Source organism: Arachis stenosperma, chromosome 9, assembly GCF_014773155.1.
Source record: "Arachis stenosperma cultivar V10309 chromosome 9, arast.V10309.gnm1.PFL2, whole genome shotgun sequence".
NCBI classification, from domain to species: Eukaryota; Viridiplantae; Streptophyta; class Magnoliopsida; order Fabales; family Fabaceae; genus Arachis; species Arachis stenosperma.
The window spans coordinates 98,339,592-98,347,505 of record NC_080385.1 but is presented as its reverse complement, the minus strand read 5'-3'; the positions used below and the strand labels follow the sequence as shown (position 1 = coordinate 98,347,505).

At 41.2% G+C, this 7,914-nt stretch overlaps 1 non-coding gene across 1 annotated transcript; it reads right to left on the bottom strand.

Moving 5' to 3' along the window:
* Nucleotides 1–221: 221 nt before the first annotated feature.
* On the bottom strand, nt 222–329 carry LOC130952419 (small nucleolar RNA R71). The gene has a single exon (XR_009074600.1). It is a non-coding gene; the product is annotated as a small nucleolar RNA R71 (small nucleolar RNA).
* Between the last annotated feature and the right edge of the window lie 7,585 nt (nt 330–7,914).

The following is a 7,914-nucleotide window of genomic DNA, read 5'->3' as shown; positions in this document are numbered from 1 at the left end:
TGGAAGATCCTCATCAGTTCTTAGCTGAATTCTTGCAAATCTGTGACACAGTCAAGACTAATGGGGTTGACCCTGAGGTCTATAGACTGATGCTATTCCCTTTTGCTGTAAGAGACAGAGCTAGGATATGGTTGGACTCTCAACCTAAAGAAAGCCTGGACTCTTGGGAAAAGCTAGTCAATGCCTTATTGGCAAAGTTCTTTCCACCACAAAGATGGAGCAAGCTTAGAGTGGAAGTCCAAACCTTCAGACAGAAGGATGGAGAATCCCTCTATGAAGCTTGGGAAAGATACAAACAATTAATCAGAAAATGTCCTTCTGATATGCTTTCTGAATGGAGCATCATAGGTATTTTCTATGATGGTCTCTCTGAACTGTCCAAGATGTCTTTGGATAGCTCTGCTGGAGGATCTCTTCATCTGAAGAAGACGCCTACAGAGGCTCAAGAGCTCATTGAAATGGTTGCAAATAACCAATTCATGTACACTTCTGAGAGAAATCCTGTGAACAATGGGACAAACCAGAAGAAAGGAGTTCTTGAGATTGATGCTCTGAATGCCATATTGGCTCAGAACAAGATATTGACTCAACAAGTCAATTTGATTTCTCAAAGTCTGTCTGGAATGCAAAATGCACCAAGCAGTACTAAGGAGGCTTCATCTGAGGAAGAAGCTTATGATCCTGAGAACCCTTCAATGGAAGAGGTGAATTACCTAGGAGAACCCTATGGAAACACCTATAATTCTTCATGGAGAAATCACCCAAATCTCTCATGGAAGAATCAAGAGAGACCTCAACAAGGTTTCAATAATAATGGTGGAAGAAACAGGTTTAACAATGGCAAACCTTTTCCATCATCTTCTCAGCAACAGACAGAGAATTCTAAGCAGAACCCCTCTGACTTAGCAACCATGGTCTCTAATCTAATCAAAACCACTCAAAGTTTCATGACTGAAACAAGGTCTTCCATTAGGAATTTGGAAGGACAAATGGGACAGCTGAGCAAGAAAGTTACTGAACTCCCTCCAAGTACTCTTCCAAGCAACACAGAAGAAAATCCAAAAGGAGAGTGCAAAGCCATCAATATGGCCGAATTTGGAGAGGAAGGGGAGGAAGTGAACGCCACTGAGGAAGACCTCAATGGGCGTGCACTAGCCTCCAATGAGTTCCCCAATGAGGAACCATGGGAATCTGAGACTCAACATGAGACCATAGAGATTCCATTGGACTTACTTCTGCCTTTCATGAGCTCTGATGAGTATTCTTCCTCTGAAGAGGATGAGTATGTCACTGAAGAGCAAGTTGCTAAATACCTTGGAGCAATCATGAAGCGAAATGACAAGTTATGTGGAAATGAGACTTGGGAGAATGAACCTCCTTTGCTCACCAAAGAGCTGGATGACTTGTCTAGGCAGAAATTACCTCAAAAGAGACAAGATCCTGGGAAGTTTTCCATACCTTGTACCATAGGCACCATGACCTTCAAGAAGGCTCTGTGTGACTTAGGGTCAAGTGTAAACCTCATGCCTCTCTCAGTAATGGAGAAGCTAAGGATCTTTGAGGTACAAGCTGCAAAAATCTCACTAGAGATGGCAGACAACTCCAGAAAACAAGCTTATGGACTTGTAGAGAATGTTTTGGTTAAGATTGAAGACCATTACATCCCTACTGATTTCATAGTCCTAGAGACTGGGAGGTGCATGGATGAAACCATCATCCTTGGCAGACCCTTCCTAGCCACAGCAAAGGCTGTGATTGATGTTGATGGAGGTGAACTGATCATTCAAGTGAATGAAGAATCCTTTGTGTTTAAGGCTCAAGGATATCCCTCTGTCACCATAGAGATGGAGCATGAAGAGCTTCTCTCAAATCAGAGTCAAGAAGAGCCCCCACAGTCAAACTCTAAGTTTGGTGTTGGGAGGCCACAACCAAACTCTAAGTTTGGTGTTGAACCCCCACATTCAAACTCTAAGTTTGGTGTTGGGAGGTTCCAACATTGCTCTGAGTATCTGTGAGGCTCCATGAGAGCCCTCTGTCAAGCTACTGACATTAAAGAAGCGCTTGTTGGGAGGCAACCCAATGATTATAATTTATATAGTTTCTTTTGTTATTTTATGTTTTTTGTAGGTTGATGATCATAAGAAGTCACAAAATCCATTGAAAAAGCAAAAACAAAATGAAAAACAGGAGGAAAAACAGCACACCCTGGAGGAAGATGTTGCTGGCGTTCAAACGCCAGTAAACCTAGCAGTTGGGCGTTTAACGCCCAGTCTGGCACCATTCTGGGCGTTTAACGCCAGAAAGGGGCACCAGACTGGCGTTAAACGCCAGAAAAGGGCAAGAACCTGGTGTTAAACGCCAGGAATGGGCACCAGCCCGGCGTTTAACACCAGAAATGGCTCAAAACGTGATTTTGAGCAACATTTGGTGCAGGGATGACTTTTCCTTGACACCACAAGATCTGTGGACCCCACAGGATCCCCACCAACCCCACCACCACTCTCTCTTTTCTTCCCCATTCACCAATCACCTCAATACCTCTTCCCCAAAAACCCTTCACCTATCAAATCCCATCTTTCTCTTCACCACTCACATCCATCCTTCATAAAACCCCACCAACCTCACCCTTCAAATTCAAACCACTTTCCCTCCCAAACCCACCCATAATGGCCGAACCTCATATCCCCTCTCTCCTATATAAACCCTTCTTCACTCCTTCATTTTCACACAACCAAAACACCACTTCTCCCCCCCTTGGCCGAATACACCACCAACTCCCTCTTCCTCATTTCTTCTTCTTCTACTCTCTTCTTTCTTCTTTTGCTCGAGGACGAGCAAATCTTTAAGTTTGGTGTGGTAAAAGCGTTGCTTTTTCGTTTTTCCATAACCATTATGGCATCCAAGGCCGGAGAAACCTCTAGAAAGAGGAAAGGGAAGGCAAAAGCTTCCACCTCCGAGTCATGGGAGATGGATAGATTCATCTCAAGGGTGCATCAAGACCACTTCTATGAAGTTGTGGCCTTGAAGAAGGTGATCCCCGAGGTCCCCTTTTCACTCAAAAAGGGTGAATATCCGGAGATCCGCCATGAGATCCAAAGAAGAGGTTGGGAAGTACTTACCAACCCCATTCAACAAGTTGGAATCTTGATGGTTCAAGAGTTCTATGCCAATGCATGGATCACCAAGAACCATGATCAAAGTGTGAACCCGGATCCAAAGAATTATCTTACTATGGTTCGGGGGAAATACTTGGATTGTAGTCCGGAAAGTGTGAGGGTGGCGTTCAACTTGCCTATGATGCAAGGAGATGAACATCCTTACACAAGAAGGGTCAACTTTGATCAAAGGTTGGACCAAGTCCTCACAACCATATGTGAAGAGGGCGCACAATGGAAGAGAGATTCAAGAGGCAAGTCGGTTCAACTAAGAAGGCATGACCTCAAACCCGTGGCTAGAGGATGGTTGGAGTTTATCCAACGCTCAATCATTCCCACTAGCAACCGGTCTGAAGTTACTTTAGACCGGGCCATCATGATCCATAGCATCATGATTGGAGAAAAAGTGGAAGTTCATGAGGTCATAGCCCAAGAACTCTACAAGGTGGCGGATAAGTCCTCTACCTTAGCAAGGTTAGCCTTCCCTCACCTCATTTGTCACCTCTGTTATTCAGTTGGAGTTGACATAGAGGGAGACATCACCATTGATGAGGATAAGCCCATTACCAAGACAAGGATGGAGCACACAAGAGACCCCTCTCATCATGAGATCCCTGAGATGCCTCAAGGGATGCACTTTCCTCCACAAAACTATTGGGAGCAACTAAACACCTCCCTAGGAGAATTGAGTTCCAACATGGGACAACTAAGGGTGGAGCACCAAGAACACTCCATTCTCCTCCATGAAATAAGAGAAGATCAAAGAATCATGAGAGAGGAGCAACAAAGGCAAGGAAGAGCCGCCATCACTAAGGTGGACCCGTTCCTTGATTTCCTTGTTCTTTATTCTTCTGTTTTTCGAATTTTTATGCTTATGTTTATCCATGTTTGTGTCTTGTGATCATTAGTGTCTTAGTATCTATGCCTTAAAGTTATGAATGTCCTATGAATCCATCACCTTTCTTAAATAAAAACGTGCTTAATTGAAAAGGAAAAGAATTGCATGAATTGTGAATTTTATAACAGTTTAATTATTTTGATGTGGTGGCAACACTTTTGTTCTCTGAATGTATGCTTGAACAGTGCATATGTCTTTTGAATTTGTAGTTCATGAATGTTGGCTCTTGAAAGAATGATGAAAAAGGAGAACATGTTACTGAGGATCTGAAAAATCATAAAAATGATTCTTGAAGCAAGAAAAAGCAGTGAATACAAAAAAAAAGAGGGAGAAAAAGAAAAACGAAAAAAAAAGAAAACAAAAAAAATATATAGAAAAAGAAAGAAAAAGAAAAAAGAGTTGTGATCCAAGGCAATAAGAGTGTGCTTAAGAACCCTGGACACCTCTAGTTGGGGACTTTAGCAAAGCTGAGTCACAATCTGAAAAGGTTCACCCAATTATGTGTTTGTGGCATGTATGTATCCGGTGGTAATACTGGAAGACAGAGTGCTTTGGGCCACAGCCAAGACTCAATAAAGTAGCTGTGTTCAAGAATCATCATACTTAACTAGGAGAATCAATAACACTATCTGGATTCTGAGTTCCTAAAGAAGCCAATCATTCTGAGTTTCAAAGGATAGAGTGAGATGCCAAAACTGTTCAGAGGCAAAAAGCTAAAAGCCCCGCTCATCTAATTAATACTGATCTTCATAGATGTTTTTGGAGTTCATTGCATATTCTCTTCTTTTTATCTTATTTGATTTTCAGTTGTTTGGGGACAAGCAACAAATTAAGTTTGGTGTTGTGATGAGCGGATAATTTGTACGCTTTTTGGCATTGTTTTTAGTATGTTTTTAGTATGATCTAGTTAGTTTTTAGTATATTTTTATTAGTTTTTAGTTAAAATTCACTTTTCTGGACTTTACTATGAGTTTGTGTGTTTTTCTGTGATTTCAGGTATTTTCTGGCTGAAATTGAGGGACCTGAGCAAAAATCTGATCCAGAGACTGAAAAGGACTACAGATGCTGTTGGATTCTGACCTCCCTGCACTCGAAGTGGATTTTCTGGAGCTACAGAAGCCCAATTGGCGCGCTCTCAACGGCGTTGGATAGTAGACATCCTGGACTTTCCAGCAATATATGATAGTCCATACTTTGCCCAAGATTTGATGGCCCAAACCGGCGTTCAAAGTCACCTACAGAAATTCCAGCGTTAAACGCCGGAACTGGCACCTAATTGGGAGTTAAACGCCCAAACTGGCATAAAAGCTGGCGTTTAACTCCAAGAAGAGTCTCTACACGAAAATGCTTCATTGCTCAGCCCAAGCACACACCAAGTGGGCCCGGAAGTGGATTTTTATGTCATTTACTCATCTTTGTACACCTTAGGCTACTAGTTTTCTATAAGTAGGACCTTTTACTATTGTAATAGAGAGTCTTTTGATCATGTTTTGATGATTGAACTCACTTTGGGAGGCTGGCCATTCGGCCATGCCTATACCTTGTTCTTATGTATTTTCAACGGTGGAGTTTCTACACACCATAGATTAAGGTGTGGAGCTCTCCTGTACCTCGAGTATTAATGCAATTACTATTGTTTCTTCTATTCAATTCCGCTTGTTCTTGTTCCAAGATATCACTTGTTCTTCAACTTGATGAATGTGATGATCTGTGACACTCATCATCAATCTCACCTATGAACAAGGTGACTGACAACCATTCTTGTTCTACAAGCATATGAGGCTTGGTGAATATCTCTTGGATTTCTGATTGCATGATGCATGGTTGATCGCCTGACAACCGAGTGCTCGACTGACAAACGAGCCAGCCATTCCGTGAGATCAGAGTCTTCGTGGTATAGGCAAGAACTGATAGCGGCATTCAAGAGAATCCGGAAGGTCTAACCTTGTCTGTGGTGTTCTGAGTAGGATTCAATGATTGAATGACTGTGACGTGCTTCAAACTCCGAAAGGCGGGGCGTTAGTGACAGACGCAAAAGAATCACTGGATTCTATTCCGGCCGGACCGAGAACCGACAGATGATTAGCCTATGCTGTGACAGAGCATCAGGGTCGTATTTTCACTGAGAGGATGGGAGGTAGCCATTGACAACGGTGAAACCCTACACGAGCTTGCCATGGAAAGGAGTAAGAAGGATTAGATGAAGACAGTAGGAAAGCAGAGAGACGGAAGGGAAGGCATCTTCATACGCTTGTCTGAAGCTCTAACACCAATGATATACATAAGTATCCCTATCTTTATCTTTTATGTTATTTTCGTTTACCACTATACCCATTTGAGTCTGCCTGACTGAGATTTACAAGGTGACCATAGCTTGCTTCATACCACCAATCTCCGTGGGATCGACCCTTACTCGCGTAAGGTTTATTACTTGGACGACCCAGTGCACTTGCTGGTTAGTTGTGCGAAGTTGTGTTTATGCCATGATATTGAGCACCAAGTCTTTGGAGCCATTACTAGGGATCTTTTATGTTTTGAAAAGTATTGATCACAATTTCGTGCACCAGTAATATCCCATAAAATTTGTTTGATCACAAGATGAGTTGAACTCCATTTGAATTTTGTAAAACACAATCACCAAAGAAACTGAAATTCATGTCTCAGATGAGATTTGCTTAGTAAGGCAAAAACACAAACACCTTGGTTTCAACTTAAAAAAGAAAATTAAAAGAACAAGAACAAAGAAAATGCTTAATCTAGACTTCTCACCCACTTAATCATTGTCGATCTAAATCAATCCCCGGCAACGGCACAAAAAACTTGATGAGGGAAAATTAGATTTCCACACAAACTCACCGGCAAGTGTACCGGGTCGCATCAAGTAGTAAAACTCACTTAGAGTGAGGTCGATCCCACAGGGATTGATGGATCAAGAAACTTTAGTGACGTGATTAGTTTAGTCAAGCTAACATTGGTAAATTAGGTGAAATTGAACAACAGAACGTAAATGACAAGGAATTTAAAGTTGTAGAATGTAAATAAATTACAGAATGTAAATGGGCAAAAAACATAAAGAACAAGAAAGGTAAAGTGCAGCAAATGTAAAGGGAATTGGGTGTAGAGAATTGAAAAAAAGCAGTAAATCAAATAATTGAAGAGATCTTGAGAACAAGTGACAGAAAATTTAAAGTGCAGGAAAATTTAATTCAGATCACAGTAAGCTCGATTGAAGAATTACAGAAAGTAAAATTGCAGAAGAGGAAAATTTAAGCAGAGGATTGTAGAAATTGAAATTTGCACAAACTGAATTCAATGTAGCTCAAGTGTAAAAAAGTACAGAAGAATAAAAAGTGTTTCAAGAGAGCTTTCTATTCTACTCCTACTCCTAATGCTCTCTAGCAGAGCCAGCCTATCAAAAACTTGATGAGGGAAATTAGATTTCCACACAAACTCACCGGCAAGTGTACCGGGTCGCATTAAGTAGTAAAACTCACTTAGAGTGAGGTCGATCCCACAGGGATTGACGGATCAAGCAACTTTAGTGAGGTGATTAGTTTAGTCAAGCTAACATTGTTGAATTGGGTGAAATTGAACAACAGAACATAAATGACAGGGAATTTAAAGTTGAAGAATGTAAATAAGTTGCAAAATGTAAATGGGCAGAACACTTAAAGAGCAAGAAAGGTAAAGTGCAACAAATGTAAAGGGAATTGGGTGTAGGGAATTGAAAGAAAGCAGTAAATCAAACAATTGAAAAGATCTTGAGAACAAGTGACAGGAAATTTAAAGTGCTAGAAAGTTTAATTTAGATCACTGTAAGCTCGATTGAAGAATTGCAGAAAGTAAAATTGCAAAAGAGGA